This window comes from Protopterus annectens, chromosome 3.part0, assembly GCF_019279795.1.
Source record: "Protopterus annectens isolate FY-2018-M chromosome 3.part0, PAN1.0, whole genome shotgun sequence".
NCBI classification, from domain to species: Eukaryota; Metazoa; Chordata; order Ceratodontiformes; family Protopteridae; genus Protopterus; species Protopterus annectens.
Window position 1 is genome coordinate 1,051,323,504 of NC_056731.1, and position 21,852 is coordinate 1,051,345,355.

Here is a 21,852-nt window from a genome sequence, read left to right on the forward strand (position 1 = left end):
TTGATTTTCTGCTTATGCCATGAGAAAGTACACAGCGCTGAAGCTATTGATAATGAAAACAAAGGCTGCTTGAAAGTATAAACTGTAGTCAGCATTACTTGCACCTAAGCTAGAAATGTACCTTGAATCTAGGCAAAATGTAACACATATATATATTAGAACTGCACAATTGAAGAATTGAAAGATTATGGTGGGCTAAAAATAAGCCCCAAGGCCAGGCTGTTTTTCTCAAATGTTTTTGTAAATCAACAATAATACAGTCATGTCAGCAGGAAATCTAAGTAACATTTTCTATGTAACACATAGTGAGTTTTAGATCTGAACATGTCAGCAGGAAATCTAAGTAACATTTTCTGTAGACCAATACAGAAAGCTGTGTCTAACTACATCAGCAATAGAAGCAACATTACGGTGTAACATGGAAAGAACTCTATAAAAGTAGCATACTACTCACTAGTAATTCAGACAAATCCTGTATCTGCATGCTTTGTCTCCTTGCTGCAAGTAATAAAGGGTGCCATACTTGAACCTTACGTGAATTGGTCTTTGAAGTTTTTTCCTTTGACAGATTGGTCCTTCGAGCTGGAGCCCTCTCTTCACCTCGTATCAGATGGGCCAGTTGGTTGAAACCGTACGGGGAAGAAAACAAATCGGTTCTTCTTATTTGAAAAGCCCTCCGACTGAATTGTCATACAAAAGAGGCCAGCCACTTTCTGATCTATGACTGAAGGACAGGTCTCCGCGAATCAGGTGATCAATCACGTAGGCTCAGGTAAGGTGAATCTACTTTTCTCTGTTTTCTGTTTTAGATCAGGAACTAGATTTGTATTGTTTTTGTCAAGACTGTATTTTACAAGTCAGTGACAGAAAAGATTACTGTCTTGTCATAGATCAGGAGAAACAGAATAAGTAGGCAGTCATTCAGAAGAGACTATAACAAAATCTATGGTACCACGTTAAAAATAAGAGAAGTTATGTAACGATCAAAAGGGTAGAACAAAATGGGTAATAATTGCACATAAAGACCCCAAAATCCGCCGTTAACAGAAGATGCAAAATACATGCAGTTCCAGTGCACCGACAATATCAAATATTATTCAAAATGGGTTAATAAATATGAATTAGATGGAAAATTAGAAAAATCCTCGCTTATCAAACTTGTCAAACAGCTCAAAACTGATTCCAAAGGTTGGGTAAAAAAACAACGTAAATTAGGAATTCCTCAGGCACACAGGTGGATTGAGGAAGTAAACCGTAGGGAACAAAAGAACAACAATTCAAAAACAATGTTTTTAGATAAGGAGGACAATAACTTAGTAATAGCATTGGCCCCTCTGCCTCCCTTACCAGAATATGAAGCAAGTGAACAGGTTAGTCCACCACCACGATATCCTGTTGTCATTGAAAATAGAGACATTATAAAAGTAAAACCGTATATTAGAGATCCCATCGGGACCAGGTCTCGAACAAAGGCAAATAATTCAAATGAAGGCATTGAGTTATATCAAATGGTTAAAAATTCACGATCTATGAGTGAAGAAGAAATATGCCCACTTATAGAAGTACCCAACCCTCAGGCATGTCAGGACAATCAGGACCCAACTATTTTAGTGAATAGACCTTGGACTCCAGAAGATATCCGGAAAGCCACTGAGGGAATTCCTCATCCAAAAGCTAATTTTAGAAAATTCTCAGAAGATTTACAAGGAATGAGGATGAGTTATAACCTAAATGGAGAAGAGGTAGAAAAAGTAGTTAGGCAAATTGTGGGGCTAGATTGGCACCTGATTAGTGGCAACTGGAATCCCTGTGATGCTGCACAAAGACCCCTCCCACATAGCAGCGCAGAATTAGACAACAGAGTAAAAAGGTCTTACAGACCACATCTCTGAAAAATGGAAGCCTAGGGCAGACTGGACTTGCATTAATCAATGCATCCAACAAGAAGGTGAAACTATTGACCGGTATTATGCCAGACTATTAGAATGTTTTAATAACCTCTGTGGAATGCAGGTTCCTGAAGACCAAACACAAGATTCCCCATATGAACAGCAGTTAAAGAATGCATTTTAAAGGGCAGTATTGCACCTATAAGCAGTTTTATTACAAAACACATGGTAGACCATCATACAAGCAGGTTACAGTCATTACTTGAATATGCTAGGCATGCCAAAAGACATTTTAATAGCAAAAAGAAAAAGAAAGCTCAAGTATTTTCTGTAGAAGATGGAGCAGAAGTCTATGTAGTACAGTCCGGGAAAAAGGGCAAGAAAAATGCACAGTGAAACAAACAATCTGATCAGCAATCAGAGGACTTTGAAGGGTGAAAGAAAAGGGGTGAATGTTTCAAATTCGGTAAAAAGGGACATTTGGCAAGGGATTGCAGGAAAAATAAGAAGACAACCACAGAAGACAAGGAGGTGAGGACTGACTATATGGTAGTCAGGAATCACTAGAAGGGGATAGCAAAGAAAGGACAAATGAGAATGTGATAGAGGGAGTAGAGGATGTGACAGAAGAGATAGAGGAAATGCAAGAAGTTAGTGACAGTGAAGAAAATGAAATATTAGACCTAGCTTTATTGAGCTTGGAGCTCTATTTAGCAGACATGAAACCAGAAGTTACACTCTTGGTAGAAGGGAGGGAAGTCAAATTCTTGTGTGACTCAGGGGCATCATGAACCCTGATACATCCCTCCAAACTGCCAGAAAACACGGAGTCACCTGATTACATACTGGTAAAAGCAGCTAATGGGAGCCCCTCTCCCATAATATTGAAATAACTGATCCAGTTTTAGGATTGACTCAGCAAAGCAAAATTGTTGTTTCTGCAAAATGCCCAGTAAAACTCTTGGGCAGAGACCTCATGCAACTATTTGGTATAGCAGTAATCCCAAACATGCAGGGTATGGAAGCACAGCGACAAACTGATACCTTTGCAGTGCAATCAGAGGATGAAGTGTTTTATTGGTACAACCAGGACTTGGTTACGACTGGTCCAGGGACTGTGACCGAAGAATTAATGAATGTAGCCATCAGCAAGTTCCCCTCCCTTGACATTGATAAGCAAACCTGTTGCACTGTACCCTGTATTATTGTAACACACCAGGACCTGATAAGGAATATGAGCAAGAATTGTTTAAAAATCATGCAAACAGATTGATATTATGTAACCTGTACTGGGACACAGAAGGGAACAGTGTAGCCAGCTGTTCATTGCCCCAGGAGTTCTTTACACTTTATAAATCTAATCGATTACCACATGTTAGCTTAACCAAGAACAAAAACATAGAATGCGCAGACCTAGGAGAAAATGTCACAAGATGGGAGAAACAGACAGAATTAGAACTGTCAGAACAGGGAATACAAATACAGAAGTTGAATTGGATAACTCAGACCCACCCAGCCGTGCACTTGCAGTCTAGCAAGGACAGCTGATTAGCACTCCTATTAAAGGAGGAAGAGAATGCCTTACAGAATATACCAGAAACTCTCTGGTCAACAGGGAAGTCAGAAGTAGGACTTATTCGTACAGTGGGACCAGTAACTATCATGCCAAAGTCAGCATTCAGACCACAGAAAAAACAGTATCCCTTAAGAAAAGATGCAGAGGCAGGGATAAAGCCTATTATAGCAGCCTTACTTAAAGGAGGTATACTAGTACAATCTCCTGATTCACCATGTAACACACCTTTATTTCCTGTTAAAAAAGCAAATGGAAAATGGCGTATGGTCCAAGATTTACAAGCTGTAAATGATGCAGTAATACCAAGGGCACCTATGGTGCCAGACCCACACACCCTGTAGAATGATTTAAAACCTCAACAGAAGTATTTTTCTGTGGTAGACATTAGCAATGCATTATTTCTGATACTGATACACCCTGACAGCCAGTATTGGTTTGCATTCACATTTCAGGGGAAAAGGTATACATATACACGACTACCACAGGGATATTGTGAAAGTCCAACAATATTCTGACAAGAAATGGCAAGCAACTTGGCGGGATTCACCCCACCAAGAGGCAGTCAGATTTTACTTTATGTTGACAACATCTTGCTGGCGGCCCCCACCCAGCAAGATTGTAGAGAAGATACCATAGCGCTATTACGATTCTTAGCCGCTGAAGGACATAAGGTAAACAAAAATAAACTGCAGCTTTGGAAAAAACAAGTCAAATACCTAGGATATGTAATATCCAAAGAAGGTAGAACACTAGATGAGGACAGAAAAGTAGCAATATTACAAGCACCAAAACCCACTACCAAGAAGGAAATTATGTCCTTCCTGGGTACAACTAATTTTTGCCGGAGCTGGATTCCAAACTATGCTTTGGAATCTCCACCTCTGACTGACCTCATATATAAGAAGCCTATGGCAGCACAGAATTTGTTACAATGGACACCAGAAGCAGTATCTGCTTTCTGCAGACTGAAACAGTTAATAGCGTCTTCATTAGTTCTAGGATTACCAAACTACCATAAACTTTTTTTCCAAACTGTAGATTGTAAGCAAGGTTATATGACATCAGTATTAACACAACAGCATGGGAACAAGCAACGCCCCATTGCTTACTATTCATCACAACTAGACCCAGTGACATTGTCCTTACCCCACTGTGTACAAGCCGTAGTTGTAGCTGCAATGGCAGTGCAGGCTTTGACCTCAATAGTTTTATTCCACCCTCTCACTTTGAGAGTGCCTCATGCAGTCACAATTATTTTACTGCAAGAGAAGGTAGCATATCTTTCCCCTGCTAGGCATCTTTCCTGTATGACTATATTGTTGAGCCAACCTCACATGACAACTGAGCGATGCATGACTTTGAACCCTTTTACTCTGCTCCCGACCCCTGCAGATGGCACACCGCACTGCTGCCTGCAGGTAATTGAGCAAAAGACACCATCTAGAAAAGATCTCACGGATGTCCCCTTGGATGATGCTGAGGTGATATACTACGTGGATGGTTCATGCAAAAGGGGTCCTGCAGGACAGAACCTAGTGGGATATGCAGTCGTTTCTGACACTGAGATTATAGAAGCAAAATCTTTACCACACAACTTATTTGCACAGGCAGCAGAATTAATTGCCTTGACATGGGCATGTACCTTAGCAAAGGGTAAATGTGTAAACATTTTTACTGACAGCCAGTACGCTTTTTCTACTGTACATGTTTTTGCGCAACAGTGGAAAAACCGAGGAATGATAACATCTACTGGCAAACCTATAAATCATGCACAGTTTATTCTAGATCTTTTAGAATCTATTCAGTTACCTGAGAAAGTAGCTATTTGTAAATGCACAGTTCACACCAAGCAACAAGATAGGATTTCAAAAGGTAATGCAAAAGCTGATACAGCTGCAAAACAAGCAGCTACAGAATTATTTCTTTTAAATGAGGAATTACAACCCTCTGAGATTTTAGACTTAGAAATGTTAAAAACAATGCAGACACTCACTACGCAAGCTGAAAAACAAAGATGGGTAAAATGAGAAGCAATTCTCGAAAAGGGGCTGTACATCTCTAAAGAAGGGAAACCAATACTACCATCTAATTTGTTTAGATATGCAGCTTTATTGAGCCATGGGCAGTGCCATGTCTCAACAGGGGGGATGGTACAGCTGGTGAACCAGGTGTTCACAACGTACGGATTTACAAACTACTCTAAAAAAATTTGTTTGATGTGCCAAATTTGTAACAAGCATCATGCACAAGGGGCGTTAAAGCCCAAGCAAGGGAGTTTCCCTACACCACCATATCCGTTTCACACTATCTGTATGGATTTCATAGAATTGAACAAATGTGAAAATAAGAAGTATTGTCTTGTCATTGTAGATATGTTTTCCAGATGGGTGGAAGGCTTTCCAACAAAAAATCCAGATGCAGCCATGGTGGCAAAAGTACTTGTCAAAGAAATCATCCCTAGATTTGGCATTCCTGAAAGGATTTACAGTGACAACGGTACACACTTTGTAAACCAAACCATACAGCAGTTAAGTAAGCATTTTGGTATTTCTTTAAAAAATCATTGTGCATACCATCCTCAATATGCAGGGCTAGTTGAGAGACATAATGGAATATTAAAGAATAAATTAAGAAAGGTAATAGCTGAGACAGGGAAGAACTGGATATATTGTTTGCCCCTGGCACTGTTGAGCATGAGAACTGTTCCGACTGCAAAAGGATTGACTCCTTTTGAAAAACTATTTGGAAGGGCTTATTATACACCCCAGTGGACACTTCTCATGTCCGCAGACCAGGAAGCCGATTATACTCTAGCTGGATATATGAGAAATTTGTTGAATTCTAAACATCTGTTGCAGTCAAATTCTGTTTCAGATAAAGAACAAACCGAAACATCGGAAGTGGCAGTGATCCCCGGGGACTGGGTGTGGGTGAAGAATATAAAGAAGAAAACTGGTCATTACCAAGGTGGGAAGGTCCATACCAGGTGCTTCTTTCGACACCCACTGCAGTCAAAATAGCAGATGCACTTCAATCAAGTTAAGAACTTTGAACTGGACAAAAATCTTACCTCTCCATCGGGGCCCTCAGCACAAATTCTGGCTGCAAAGGGGGGTCAAATCAATAGGACTGATCCGTCTCAACCCCAGTGAAGAAACCATTGGTGCTGAAGGTCCTATTAGGGCAGAGAATAAGAACGCATGTCTGAAATAAAGATGAGAGGATTCAGTAAGATCCAGATGTCCCTATTCAGAAGAGTCAGAGAAAACAGGAATGCAGAACAACAGTTTCCTCAGAAGTATTGCATAATCATCCTGTTGACTGTACTAGTGACAATAATCTTTTTGATGTGGCCATTCCTTTTCCCAGCCACACAAACTGAACTGAATAAACATGGAGAGTTGCACGTAGAGTGGCACCCAAACTTCAACACTTACCAGGCAATCAAATATGTGTATGCTGAGACCTTCAATGTTTCGAATTGCTGGATTTGCACAGCTTTGCCAACAGCATACTGGGGGTTATTGTTAACTTCAGTCCTCCTAGGAACCAACAAGACCTGGGAAATTTAGTGTATGATACATCAGATGTTACATCACAAGATAAAGTAGCATTGCACTTGTCTGTTCGACAGAAGCGGACTGTGTGCTTTTACAAAAATGATACAGTTCAGGTGGGTTGGAGCAATTGCAATGTGACTATTCCCTATATATGCTACAATAAAACTGATGACACAGGTTCCTATTGCAACACAAGCTATGATTCATTTTTTGAACTGATGCATAGGACAACTGATGAAGTAAAACATAATGCTGATCTTTATAAACAACTGATTATAGTTGGCAAAAAAATGTTTCATCCAGAGCCAGGACATGGTAAAGTTACTACCAAAGTAGAAGACTGTTATTTTGTATGTGGTAGGAAAGCATATAAGTGGTTACCTGAGAAATGGTCCGGCAGTTGTTATTTGGGGTACCTGGTTCCGGCCATACGACACACAGCAGTTTTACCTCAGGAGAAAATTTGAAATGTTTGACGAGAACTCAAGAAACCTGTCAACCCAGTGGGGCAAATCAATGCGGGCTGGAAAAACCATCATGCTGTGGGCCTAGGGAAAAATGGACTGTCACATATGGACTTGGGTGATACCATCATCATTTCATGGGCAGGTGTACTGCCAGCATATGGAGCAACGAAATCAATCTGGGAACTGAGAAAACTGTCTAAACTTCTTGAAATAATGAGCAATGCAACCTTTTCCACTCTAGAATTGGTGACTGAGGAACTGACTGCCATGAGAACTGTAGTGCTTCAAAACTGCATGGCTCTTGACTTCACCCTAGCAGCGAGAGGAGGTACTTGAGTGCTGTTCGTATATTCCTGACCACAAACACGAGATAGACAATCACCTTGAGGTAATTCAGCAGGTGTCAGCTATGACCAAGCGAGGACCAAATCCATTGACGGACTTTTTCCAGAGACTGTTTGGGGGTGGGGAAGTATCCTGATGAACATCCTGATTGCCATCTGTGTAGGAATGATCATACTGGTGGTATGTGTTTGCGGCTGCATCCCCTGCATGAAAAGACTGATTAAAGACTTTATAGACATGTCAGTTTCAGAAACCTTATACCAAGGTGCTGAACTTGAAGAATTGTCGAAAAATTGAAAATGCTTTCATAAGTTTAAACTGAATGAAGCTCTTAACTGCAAATCCTGAGTAAGAAGAGGTTAGGTGAAGAAGAAAAAACTGTTTATGCTTACTTTGAAAGTAGAATAAAAATATTAAAAGGGAGGAAATGTTAGAAAAATATATATTAGTAATATGCATGCTTAGTGCATTCGAGGTTTAAAAGGATTAATACATTTATTCTGTTCACACTGCATGAATCTGCACAGCTACTAGAGACATTCCAACCTGTTAATGTCATGAAAATATGCACAGCTATGATCTGCTTATGCCATTGAAATTAACAAGAAGCATTTGATTCCTGCTAAATAATAAGTGTTTCATTTCCACTAGTGTCATGAGACTTAACAAGGCGTTATTGATTTTCTGCTTATGCCATGAGAAAGTACACAGCGCTGAAGCTATTGATAATGAAAACAAAGGCTGCTTGAAAGTATAAAGTGTAGTCAGCATTACTTGTACCTAAGCTACAAATGTACCTTGAATCTGGGCAAAATGTAACACATATATATTAGAACTGCACAATTGAAGAATTGAAAGATTATGGTGGGCTAAAAATAAGCCCCAAGGCCAGGTTGTTTTTCTCAAATGTTTTTGTAAATCAGCAATAATCCAGTCATGTCAGCAGGAAATCTAAGTAACATTTTTTATGTAGCACATAGTGAGTTTTAAATCCAGTCATGTCAGCAGGAAATCTAAGTAACATTTTCTATGTAACACATAGTGAGTTTTAGATCTGAACATGTCAGCAGGAAATCTAAGTAACATTTTCTGTAGAACATTACAGAAAGCTGTGTCTAACTACGTCAGCAATAGAAGCAACATGTCTGTGTAACATGGAAACAACTGTATAAAAGTAGCATACTGCTCCTTAGTAATTCAGACAAATCCTGTATCTGCATGCTTTGTCTCCTTGCTGCAAGTAATGAAGGGTGAAGTTTTTTTCCTTTGTCACATATACATATATATATATATATATATATATATATATATATATATATATATATATATATATATATATATGTATACAAAGCCCAAAATATCGAGACTATAAGCCCAAAACCCCACATTACCAAAATGTTAAAACCGCAAAATTCAAAATCGTGAAAGTACTACATACATACAGCACACACACAAACATACACGCAGACTCCCCCCATAACCAAACAAACCACCCTACACTAAAGATAATCAGGGGGGCTTTGCCGCCACTGCACCCCCACACCCCCACTACTTTAATATTCTAACTCCGAGAGCGCACAAACATACACACAAGGCAAACTCACACCCACACATTACAGCCCCTCACACACACGCACACACACACACCAAAGTCACAACACACACTTACGCACACTAAAGCTCCTCACAAACACAGTTAGACACACATACTTACCTGAATCACAACACCAGAAGCGCTAACTCAAAATCCCTCAACATCGGGATTTTTAATTTCACGCTTCTGGTCTTTCAGTAATGTGGGGTTTCGGCTACATGGACTCGAGCTTTTGAAATTTGAGATTTCAAAAGTTTGAGATTTAGTAGTGTTCCTAAATATATATATATATATATATATATATATATATATATATATATATATATATATATATATATATATATATATTATAGTTGATTGGGTAGTTCTTATCAATTTAGGCTTTTTAGTGCTATACAGAGTTAGTATCTGAAAGGGGTAATTGCTCCAAATTTAGCAATTTTGTTATAGCATTTTTCAAGTTTTGACTTTTCTACTGCCTGAGGATTGGTAAGGGTGGCAGCATCATAAGGACATGTGGGGAGGAGATATGCAGTGGCAAGTGTAGTTTTGTTGTGTTGGTGAGAAAGTTTTTGGATCTCTAAAACATCCTTAGTTTTTGATGAGTTTTTCTTACACAGTTTTGTATAAGCAGGTCAAATCTCTGGTTATCAGCTACTAACATACTAATGATTTCCTATGATAAGTGACTTCATTAGTTGTATTATCAAGAGAGAGGACTTTAAATTTTATTGTTTCATGGGAGACAGATTTTGGGGAAAAAGTAGTTTAATTTAATTTTATTTTATTTTCTTAGGGTAACTTGAGCATGAGTTGTGCATTACAAAGCCATGTTTCAGTTTCTGTTAACGCTTCATGAGTAATTTGTCAGAGGTGCACCATGTTGTCAGATTTTGAAATGAGTGTGGAATCATCTGAGTACTGTATTAGGGAGGCCTGTTGCATGTTTGTGTAGAGGGTATTGTTGAAAATGTTAAAAAGGGGGGACCAAAGATAGATCCCTGTGGTACGCAGATGGTGATTGGGAGGTATGGAGAGATGGTAGAGTGCCATTTTACCACTTGATACCTATTGGATATGTAGTTTTAAAACAGAGGAGAGTTTGCTGAGAGAGACCTAATGAGAACATTAGCAGTAAACATTTGCTGTGAAAAACTGTGTTGAAGGCTTTAGACAAGTCTTGAAATAAGGAGGAGACTAGTTTGCTGCTATCTCTAGTTTTAATAACGGAACCTATATAGGTTAGAAATGCGGTATTAGTTATTTGGGAGGGATAGAAGCCATGTTGTGGGGAGATAGGAGTTCTACCTGCAGGTGATAGCTTACCAATTGTTTTTGAATACAGTTTTCGTGTATACTGGAGAGGGGGTGGATACGATTGCTATAGGTCTAATGTTCGTAATGTTTGTTGAATTTCCTACTTTGTCAAGAGGGATAATGTAAGACTTTTTCCAGAGAGAGGGAATATGGGTTTCCTGGACTGACCTATTTATAAGGATTGAGACAGCAGGCAATGCTTTCAGCTGCTATTTAAAGGCGCTTCCTTGAAAGATCATCAGCTGAAGTAGAGCATACTTTGCGTTTGTTTAAGAGTACTTTTTTATAGGATGTGGGTGCAGGTTTAAAGGTGAAAGTGAATGTGGACGTAGTGATACATGGCTGCTGGGCAGGGTTATGATCTGATGTTGGAGAATCCTTATTTAGATTTGCTATCCTATCTATGAAATTGGAGTTGAATTGTATTGTGGTTTGGAGTGATAAGTTATTGGAAGAGGGGTTAGGGCTAAATTTATGACCAGGATGCAAGATTTCATTAATGGCGCTCCAGAATTTATTATGCTTGTGTTTACTATTATTCTGAAAGTTATTATAGTATATGTTCTGTCTTCATTAATTAGCTTTTTTCATGATTGCAACACATTCTGAAGTTTTCAAGATATTGTGGTGTTTTATGTTTTTGCCATTCTTTTCATGTTTTTTTCGCTCTCCTGTGTTAGCATTTTACTCTTTTTGGATAGCCAGATTACATTATTTCTTTCCAATCTCTTACTTCTAGGAGTTGCAAAGCTATTTAGGATATTCAGCAAAGTTGTACAGAATTCATTTACAGCATCATTTAAGGCAAGGATTTTTAGGAAGTTCCAGTTAGTAGATGATAGATTAGTAATGAACATTTCTGTGTTATGCTTGGACAGGTTGTGTGTTGTTTTATAAACATACTGTTTAGTTGGATGTGTGAGATGTCTGGTTGTATAGAATGGGAGATGTTCACTGAGAGAGTCGGACATTGTATCTGTAGTGGTGAATTTACTAAGGTCTGATACTAGGATCCAGTTTCATAGGGAATTTGATGTCATGCTTTAATATGTGGGACTGTTAATTAGTTGTGTGAAACGAAATAAGTTTACACCAGATGTAGAGTCTGTGACCAACCGACTGACAATCATATCGCCTAGTAATATTTTTTTTCTGGTGGAATTGTTATAGATACCCAGCATAGGATATCTTCCAATATATTTGTTTTGTTGCCAGAAGGGATGTTGTTGTTGTGTCTTTCGGCTGTTCCCAGTTAGGGGTTGCGACAGCGGAACTCCGGTCTGCTAATGATTGGCAGTAGGTTTTTACATGCCAAGTTGCCAGCTCTGATGCACAACCTTTAACAAAGGTATGTCCATTCACAGCATGTCTCCAAACAGAAGACGCTCTACCTAAGAGTCGAACAGGGCAACGTCTTACTGTGAGGCGACAACGCTACCACAGCACCACCACCGCAGTGTAATACACATTTGTTTATATTTTTTTAATTTCAGGAAGGTAATAAGAAGCTCTGCTGAATTGAATTTTAGTATTGGTTTGATATAAGGGGAAATGTTGTAGTTGGGAAATATTAAAGCAATAAAGCCACCTTTTCTCTTTATCTGGTCATTATGGATGACATTATAGCCAGGAGGTGTAATTTCAAAGTAAAGCCATGCTGTGTTCAAGCCAAGTTTTAGTTACAATAAGATTTCCCAGTTTATATTGAGTAATCCAGACCTGTAGTTCAGCAAAGTTGTATATTATGCTTCTTGCATTTATGGCAGCAAAAGTTAGATTACTAGGGTTGGGGGTTGGCCATTATAGGGTTAGAGTAGAGTGGAAGGGAATTGTCTTGATGCTCATTGTGATAGTTGGGTCCAGGATTATGGTGAATGCTCCTCAAATAAGGATTTTGATATATTGGGGAATTATTGATACTTGTTTCTGGAGATATTTTTTCTGCTTAATTTTCTTTTGGTTTGAGTTGAAATGGTGTTAATCAGTCTAAGTTTGCAGTAAAGATGAGGGGCATAATTATATAGCTTTGGTGCAATGTGGGAATAATATAGGGAGGAAGTATATATAGGTGGTTGTAATAGGGTTGCAGAGGTGTTGACAGCTATTATAGAGTCATGGTTAGATGAGAGATGGCCCAGTAGCATACATCAGAGATGGCCCAGTAGCATACCTCTCAACTGTCCAGATTTTTTCAGAATGTCTAGATTTTTGCTTAATACTTTTGGTATGTTCCTTATAAAACGTGTGTTTTGCTGGTTAATCAAAGAGGATTTAAGTCACTAAATTATGACATACATTTTAGAATCCTTCAAAAAATCCATCCTAGCTCAAATCTTGTCATTCTTGCAATGTTTTAATTTTATAAGAGTCATTGACAAAGAAAAAAACACAATGAGTCATTGCAGAAAAAGAACAATATTGAAAAGCTGTTCCTATTTTGGACCTCTGTAACCCCATTATTTTTGACTCTGTCCAGAGTTTATGTGCTGAGAAGTAGACATATGCCTAGTAGCAGGATAAGAACAGAGAATAATCCAAGGGTTAGCATGATTAAGTAAAGGGATCTGTATATTAGAGTTGGCAGGTAGTAGACGAGTAGGGATCAAGAAGGAAAAAGGAGTTCCAGGCTAGAAAGAGTGGTGGTGGAATCTGAAAGCTGACAGAGAGTAGGTAGGAAAGAAATATTTTTTATGAAGGAAGAGAATTAGTTATTTTGGCATACTCCTCAGACTTCTACTCCCTTTAACTAGACATAGAGAAGAAGCCATTTCCTTCCACAACAAGAACAATTATACCTTCAGGAATAGGCCAGTAGGATAGAATGCCCATATAAATCAATTCTATAAGAAAAAGAAAAATCTTGTGTATATTTGTAAAAAAAAATCACCAACACTATATATAAGCAAATTAAAAGTTTTGAGCAAGAGTCAAGCATATAATTAGTGAATATAATATTAATTATAGATTTAGAATTACCTATAGTACTAAAGGCAACCACAAGGCATTTTTATTTTTAATTTTATTACTATTCTATGACAGATATAAGCTATAAGATATAAATATGTGTAACAGCATTTTCCAAGAAAATGTAAATGGCTTTTTTTCCCATTACTTTAGGAAACTCAAAAATAACACCCAGTTCTACTCTGAATTTATTTCATTTCATATGTCACTCTCCATGGCATACAGTACAGTCAATATTCTTGCTAATAAATATAGATCCAAATTCACCTCTCCCACACAGACCATCTCCTTCACAATGTCCCCATGACTGCACTATCTGTTACTTCCCTTGATTTAATGTTTTTTGCTCTTTTCAAAACTAAAACACTAACTCCATGCATCTCATGAATGTCTGCTTACAAGTGTCAAACACCACATAGCTCACATTCTAATAATTAATCGACTTTTTCCTTTGACTCTTTACAGATTATGTATTGTAACTGAATATCTCTTTATTCAAGCAAAGCTAGGTAAATCTTGTTTAGAGTGGGCAATGCATTTTCATTTTGTTTTGCTGTCTAAGCAAGTTTCTGCTTACCTATTGCATTAGGTTTGTCTCATACTGTTTGTTGTGTACTGAAATTCACATTCTTGATAGAAAAGAATTACATAATGGCAATTTCTGGCCAAATGTCAGATATAAGGACATTTGAAAATCCATGCTTCATAAATTTCCACAAACATTTTCCTATCTAACTGGTTAGGTATAATCACTTTGCTGGAACTGAAAAAAACTTCTTACAATACATGAATTCACTTGTGAGATTTGTACATTTTGGATGGAAAGTTAGTGGAGCTCTTTTCAACTGGCCATCCTGAGAGTATTATTATTATATATATATATATATATATATATATATATATATATATATATTTTTTTTTTTTTTTCATAATCTGCATTTTAATATCACAGTCTGTGTTTTGAATAAAGCATTGTAAGGCATTGTCATGACTTTAAACAAATCAGCATATTATGCAAAAAATATTAAAGCAAAGTTCAGCATTTAAATACTGAGATTTGGTTGTTTGACTTAGATTATATGGCATGAATGTACAAATCATTGTCAATATCAATCTGTAGATCATTGCCTTCATAGACATCCCCATCATTGTCTTCATGAATCTGTAAATTGACTGTTTCATGAAAATAAAAACATATGCTGTTGCTGTTCAATTACTCCTTCTCTGTTTGAGTATGTAAGTAGTTACCTAGAGTGACTGCATATTGCTTGAGGAAAATGTCATGCTTTGGAGCTATAACTGCAGACTCTGCATGCATTTAATATTGCCTTATTGATCATAAACTGTTCATATATATTTTTTTCTTTTCTGCCAAATTCTAGATTGTTGTCTCTAAATTATATTTATTGAAATTTTACATATGTTAACATCAAAAATTATTAGCTCAACCCATCCATCCAACACATAGCATTTTCTGTTCAATACAATTTAATACACATAACTAAAAGCATACATATTATGGTAAGGATACTGTACCACCCCTATAACAGTCCATCCATTTTATGCCCCTTCTCCAGTCCTTATATCCTTAATATCCTTCCCTATCCACTACATACCTTCACTCTTTCAAATTACAGCATTCACTACTCCTACAACTCTTTCACTCTACTCTCTACTGCCTAATTACTCAACATGTATCACACTTCTGTTTTAATTATTTTACCCAACTTCTATCATGTTAACTTACCATTACCTGTTTTATTCTTTGTCTTATGTTTTCTTCCTCAACATTACCAATGCTCCCTTTTCCCCCCTTTTGCAATTTCCTCCTTTAGTCATCCCAGCATTAATAGCATCTCCATCCTGTCTTTTCCCTACATAGAACTCCCTCTTTATCTACTCAAAACAACTATAGTATCCAGCCTTCCTTCCTTTACCTCTCTGTTATATAATGTGCTCCATATTGTCTGCATTGCAGATGTTCTTTTTGCACCACTGTACATATGTTACCATATATTGGAAAATATCTACTTCTTCTTTTCACATCTTCAGCATCTGAGTTTCACCACTGACTACCCTTTCATAATATCCCATATATTATTACTTTTCACACTGTGCATTTGATTATCCATTTCTCCCTGAGCTTGCAAAAATCTATTGCTTAATGTTCCTCTCTCTAGTCCCTATATCAACCCATCCTTCCTTTTTCTATATGCCCAGTCACTTCTCATCCTCTAATGTCTCCCTTTTCCCCTCACTGACATTCTCTTTTCTCTATATCACTCTTCCTGATTATTCCCTATATTACATCCTACCAAAGACCTGCTGTCAGACCCCAAATCCCTTTCATCTGCTCAGTGGGCATATATTACCCTTTCTTCCCCTTTTCTGATACTTGTACGTATCTCAGCCTTTTCCCATACCAGTCTCTCAAAGCACTCCTAAATACTTGCAGCTGTGTCTCTGATTCTTGTCCCTTTTTGTTCTCTCATTCTTTCTCATCTTTCATATACTTCTTTCTTCCTGCTTCAGCTACTTTCTCTTTTTCTTTGCAAATGCTAATCCCCCCTTTCATTTCTTACCATACCTTCTATCAGGCACTATCATTTCCAAAACATCTTAGCCTTTCTGCAACACTCACCAACACTAAATATCTCTTTTTTTCTGAAACATTTTTTTATTTGTCAAATACAGTTGAATAAATTCCATAGTATTTGTATATAACATCTTAAATAATTATGTACACTATTTACATCAGCCTGACACTATAACAGAGCTCAGTATATACAATTACTTTATAGGTATAACAATCCAGTTATTAGAGTGTATCTGTTCAGCTATTGTAAAGTGTCAATCAATGATAAAACTTTTTTTCCATGGATTGTTAATAAATGGCTTAGGATAAATCCTTAATTCTTTCATTTTCATTTCCAACAATGCTGTGGTCTTCAGTTGGTTGTAGAAATCTTCCAAAGTCGGTATCATGTTTGTATTCCATCTTCTTGTTATACACTTTCTTGAGTTTGCAAATATTTCCAAACTAGATACATATTTGACTCATTCAAATTAAGACCTTCGTACACATTTAATAATACTAGAGCTTTAGATAAGTTAAATGATTAATTAAATAAAGCTTGTAAAACATTTTAATACCATTCCAAAATGGCTTAATTTTAACACAGTCGAAAAAAACGTGATTCCAATCTGCACTGAGTATTTGCTCACACCTCCAACATATTCCCTTTGTGGAAGAATTAATTTTAGTAATTCTATCTGGAGTTAAAAATGCTCTATGCAAGCATGTCCAACTAAAAACTTTCCAGTATTGTGTAAAGGATGTATGTTTTATTGATAATAAAATATTTGGTTTAATTTCTTCAGTTAGCTGTAATGAGTGTCTTTTTGTTATATAATTCCAATATGTGGATTTGGGTGTTGTTTTAAAATGTATCAATATCCCATGTCATAATCATTATATATGATTTCATATAGGTTTTTCGTAAGTTTAGGTATTTCTTTAAATGAAGAATTACTAAATATTCTGCATAAATTTGTGAATACAGCAGAATCCTTTGCATAGTTAGCCAATCTTTTTGTGGAATTTTGTATGTTGTTTTTATTGTTTGCATATCTAGAACTTTTAGTTCTTTGATACATTGAAACCAACAAACAAATCCTTTCTGTTCCCAGGAATTAGCAAACCAAAAACTTCACTGGGAACTGCTGCTGTACAAATGCTGTAAAATGTTTATTAAAACACAAAATAAACCAAAAAGTATCAAAGTGAGCTTTGATACTTTTTGGTTTATTTTGTGTTTTAATAAACATTTTACAGCATTTGTACAGCAGCAGTTCCCAGTGACGTTTTTGGGTTGCTGATTTATTTCTTTGCTGAACTGAGATTTGGCTAAGCACTAGCTTTATTCTTTTTGGATTTGTTCCCAGGAATTAATTATTTCTATATATATATTATGTGGATAGCTCTTTGTAACTATGAATGTCAAACCAGATTTTTAAATCTATATTTGCATTAATAATTTTCCTAAATGAGTCAATATAATAATTAATCATACAAGTTTTAGTGGGCTTAGTTATGTTATATTGCATACTAATATATAATACGTCCATGGCAAATTGTTTTTATTTGTTATTTGAAATTTATTTTGTAAATCAAATTAATTTATTGATATTACAGTTAGTAATGCTTTCTAATTTGCAGAATAATTTGGACTTGTCCCGATACCCTTCAATAAACACATTACACCAAATTACATTTGATGATCTTTATTAAATTTCCATAACATAGCCTGTTCAAATTCATTACAACTATTCATAATATAATTGCTTCTAAACACAGCATAACATCCTTGTAATGTTGATCAGGGCAGCATACCTACTCACCCTGACAAGTAAGCGGTGTCCATGCCTCTGCTCGCTTACTTTACTTATGAGGCACCATCCTTGTAATGTTAATCAGGGCAGCTTACCTACTCACCCTACCCAACAAGCAGGGTCCATACCTCTGCTAGCTTACTTTACTTATGAAGCAGCATCCCATCTCAGTTTTTACACCATCCATTAAATTACCTTCCACCAAATAAGCAGTATCCTTACCTCAGCTTGCTTATCTATTCAGCAAGCTTCCTCCAAATCCTTCAAATGAACATCCAGACACTAGAGGGGGAACAGAAGAGGGCAAGCCTATCCCCTCTTCTCCGCCTACCCCCACTGATAAATAGCCCTAATCCCCTTAACCCATCAATGAAAAGAGGGCTGGTGGGTGGGTAGCAAGTTCATGCCAAAATGTGCTTGCTTAACCCAGCTACATTAGACTAAACCTCTTAAGCCCCTCCCCACCCCTATCTCATTTCCTCCCAACCATTCCTGCCTCACTTAACCCTTTCACCTCCCCAACCCACTTAACTCTCCCTAATAACAATCTACCCCCCCCCATAAAGATGTCCCGGGACAACTTAGTTTGTTCCAAACTTCATTTGTCCCGGTACCCTTCAATAAACACATCACACCAAATGACATTTGACAACCTTTATTAAATTTCTATAACATAGCTTGTTCAAATTCCTTACAACTATTCATAATATAATTGCTTCTAAACACAGCATAACATCCTTGTAATGTTGATTAGGGCAGCGTACCTACTCACCCTGACCAGTAAGCGGTGTCCATACCTCTGCTCGCTTACTTTACTTATGAAGCAATATCCATCTCACTTCATACACCATCCATTAAATTACCTTCCACCAAATAAGCAGTATCCTTACCTCAGCTTGCTTATCTATTCAGCAAGCTTCCTTCAAATCCTTGAAATGAACATCCAGACAACAGAGGAGGAACAGAAGAGCTACATTACACTAAACCTCTTAAGCCCCTCCCCATCCCTATCTCATTTCCTCCCAACCATTCCTGCCTCACTTAACCCTTTCACCTCCCCAACCCACTTAACTCTCCCTAATAACAATCTAACCACCCCATGAAGATGTCCCGGGACAACTTAGTTTGTTCCATACTTCATTTATCCAACTTGAGATTGTTTTAAATATTAATGCTTTTATATATGCTTCTGTATCAGGAAAGTTTAATCCTCCATGTTTCCATAGTCTGATATGATGTATTAAAGCTATTCCATTTCTTTTGGAAGTCATAAAAATTTTATTAGGCATGAGTTTATTTATTTGAGTATATTCCTTTCTGGTGGAAATTGTATTGCCAATGCTATATATAGAATCTTGGGTAGTAAAACCATTTTTATTAACTGTAGTCTGTTTTCAAATATTAATATTATTTTGTTCCACTTTTCCAAAGAGATTTTAATTGTATTGATGATATTATTGTAGTTTTTTTTAGACTAATTCATTATTATCCTTGCATAACTCAATTCTTAGATATTTTAAGGTAGATTCTTGTTTCCCTATAATGTGATTCTCCTTCATCTGCAATTCTTATTTTTTAATTTAAAAATAAAAATTTTGATTTTGATTTATTGAAACGGAGTCCTGAAATCCTGTAGCATGTGTCAATTAAAATATATAATTCTGCTAATGTCTCTTTTGTATTGGATAATGTTAATAATATGTCATCAGCAAAGAGTATTTCTTTAGAATTGTATTGTTAATAAACATCTACTCCTTGATTTTTGAATTGTTATGTATTGAGTCTGCCAATATTTCAATAGCCAAATCAAACAGAATCATTGGCATGGGACATCCTTGTTTAGTACCCTTTGTTATATGTATAGATTTAGAGGTGAAAGGACCTAGCTTAACATGCCCTCAATTATTTGTATATATCAAAAGCCACTACCCACAGCTTCCTGGAGATGAAAACAGGAACATATAACAGCTGCCAGACACAGCTACATCCACAATAACCATGTCAGGCTTAATCAAACAGCACTCAAAGCTATGATACCTGTCATAATTGATATTCATTATGTTTGGACAGAATATTAATGACATTTATACTAGCTGCCAGACGCAGCTACATCCACGCACACCAGAATTAGGACTGATCAAACAGCAGTCGAAGCTATGATACCTGCCATAATTGATATTAACTATGTTTAGACAGAATGATAATGACATTTCTACTAGCTGCCAAACACAGCTCTATCCATGCACACCATATCGGGATTGATCAAACAGCACTCATAGCTGTGATACCTACCATAATTGATATTATCTATATTTAGACAGAATAATTAAATTTGTACTAAGAGCTTGCTACTATTATTCAACAAGGATATACATGACATTTCTAAATCATACTTTAACTGAAGAAGGCATTAGTCTCCATGACAGCATTTTGTTTCAAAACACTACTGTTACAGCTATGATGTTAAGTTATTACATTTGAGTCTGGACTCTGATGAATGTTACCTTGTTGAATTTGTTAATTAATTACTTAAATTATTATAAGTAAAAACAATGAAAAAGATAAGTATTCATTGAGTTCAAGTAGATGAATAGAAACTTCTATGTTTCTATTATATGTTACTTTGTTTGGCTTATATATAATATAAATAGTAACCCATCTTGACCCTACTTTGTTTGTGAAGAATTAGTGGAGTGTTTGAACATTCTGAATAAATCCTTACTGTTTCTCAGTTGTTTAAGAAACCCCCCTTTTTTAATAAAAGCAGATGACAAGTGATGTACTATATCAGTTGAAACTTTGAGAGATGTAGTTGTAAGAGTTACTTTTTTGGGACAGTTATCTTGGAATCAATTTTTTGTTTCTTCTATCTAGCATCAGTCCAATGATTTGTTTCTTTTATTCCTTTAAGAGTAGGGGCCATCCATTCCATTTCTTCTGGGATAGACATTATGATGTTGTTTTTGATGAATATAGTAGCTTCTTTTAAGTCATTGAATGTTCTCATCTCATTGGCAAAAAGTATTTTTATCTTGGCTGAAAAGGCCAGCTGTGCTTTAATGTTGTTTTGTTTCAACAGTTTTATTATTGGTCAGACTTTTTCCCTTTGTTCTAGTATTCTGGAAGAATAATAATTGTCAAACCTTATCAGCTTTGATTGTATTTTAAGGGTGATCTTCTCCAAGCAGATTTTAATATTATTTCCTTGTCCAGAAATGAAAGAAATGTTATAACTATGGATCTAGGTGGAGTATTTGTTGAGTTAGAAGCAGGTTTCCTCTGTGCTCTATGTGCCCTTTCAATCCCAAATGAAAGTCACTCTTTCAAGTCTAAAAATTCAGGAATCCGGGTTGTTAAGAATAAAATAATGTCTTCTTCTTCAGTGTTTTCAGGCAGGCCAAAGATCCTTATGTTGCTTCTCCTTTCCCTGTTTTCTAAGTCATCTATTTTGTTAAGCAGCCATGTATTCTGTTTAAGCAGAAATTCTTTTTGGAATTCCTCTTCTTTGAGTCTCCCTTCACTGTCATTTAGAGAAGTTTGTATATTTGTTATTTCTGTACGGTGTTGCTATAATCGTTCCTTAAGACTGCCAGTCTGTTTTGAGAATTTAATTTGAGGTCTTCTAAGTCATTTTTAAAGCCATCCATCTTCAAAGATAGTTCCTGTAAGGTAGATGTCATCAATTGCAGTTCTTTTCAAAGCAGCATCTGGATGAGAATTCCTTGAGTTGTTCATATTCACTGACTTA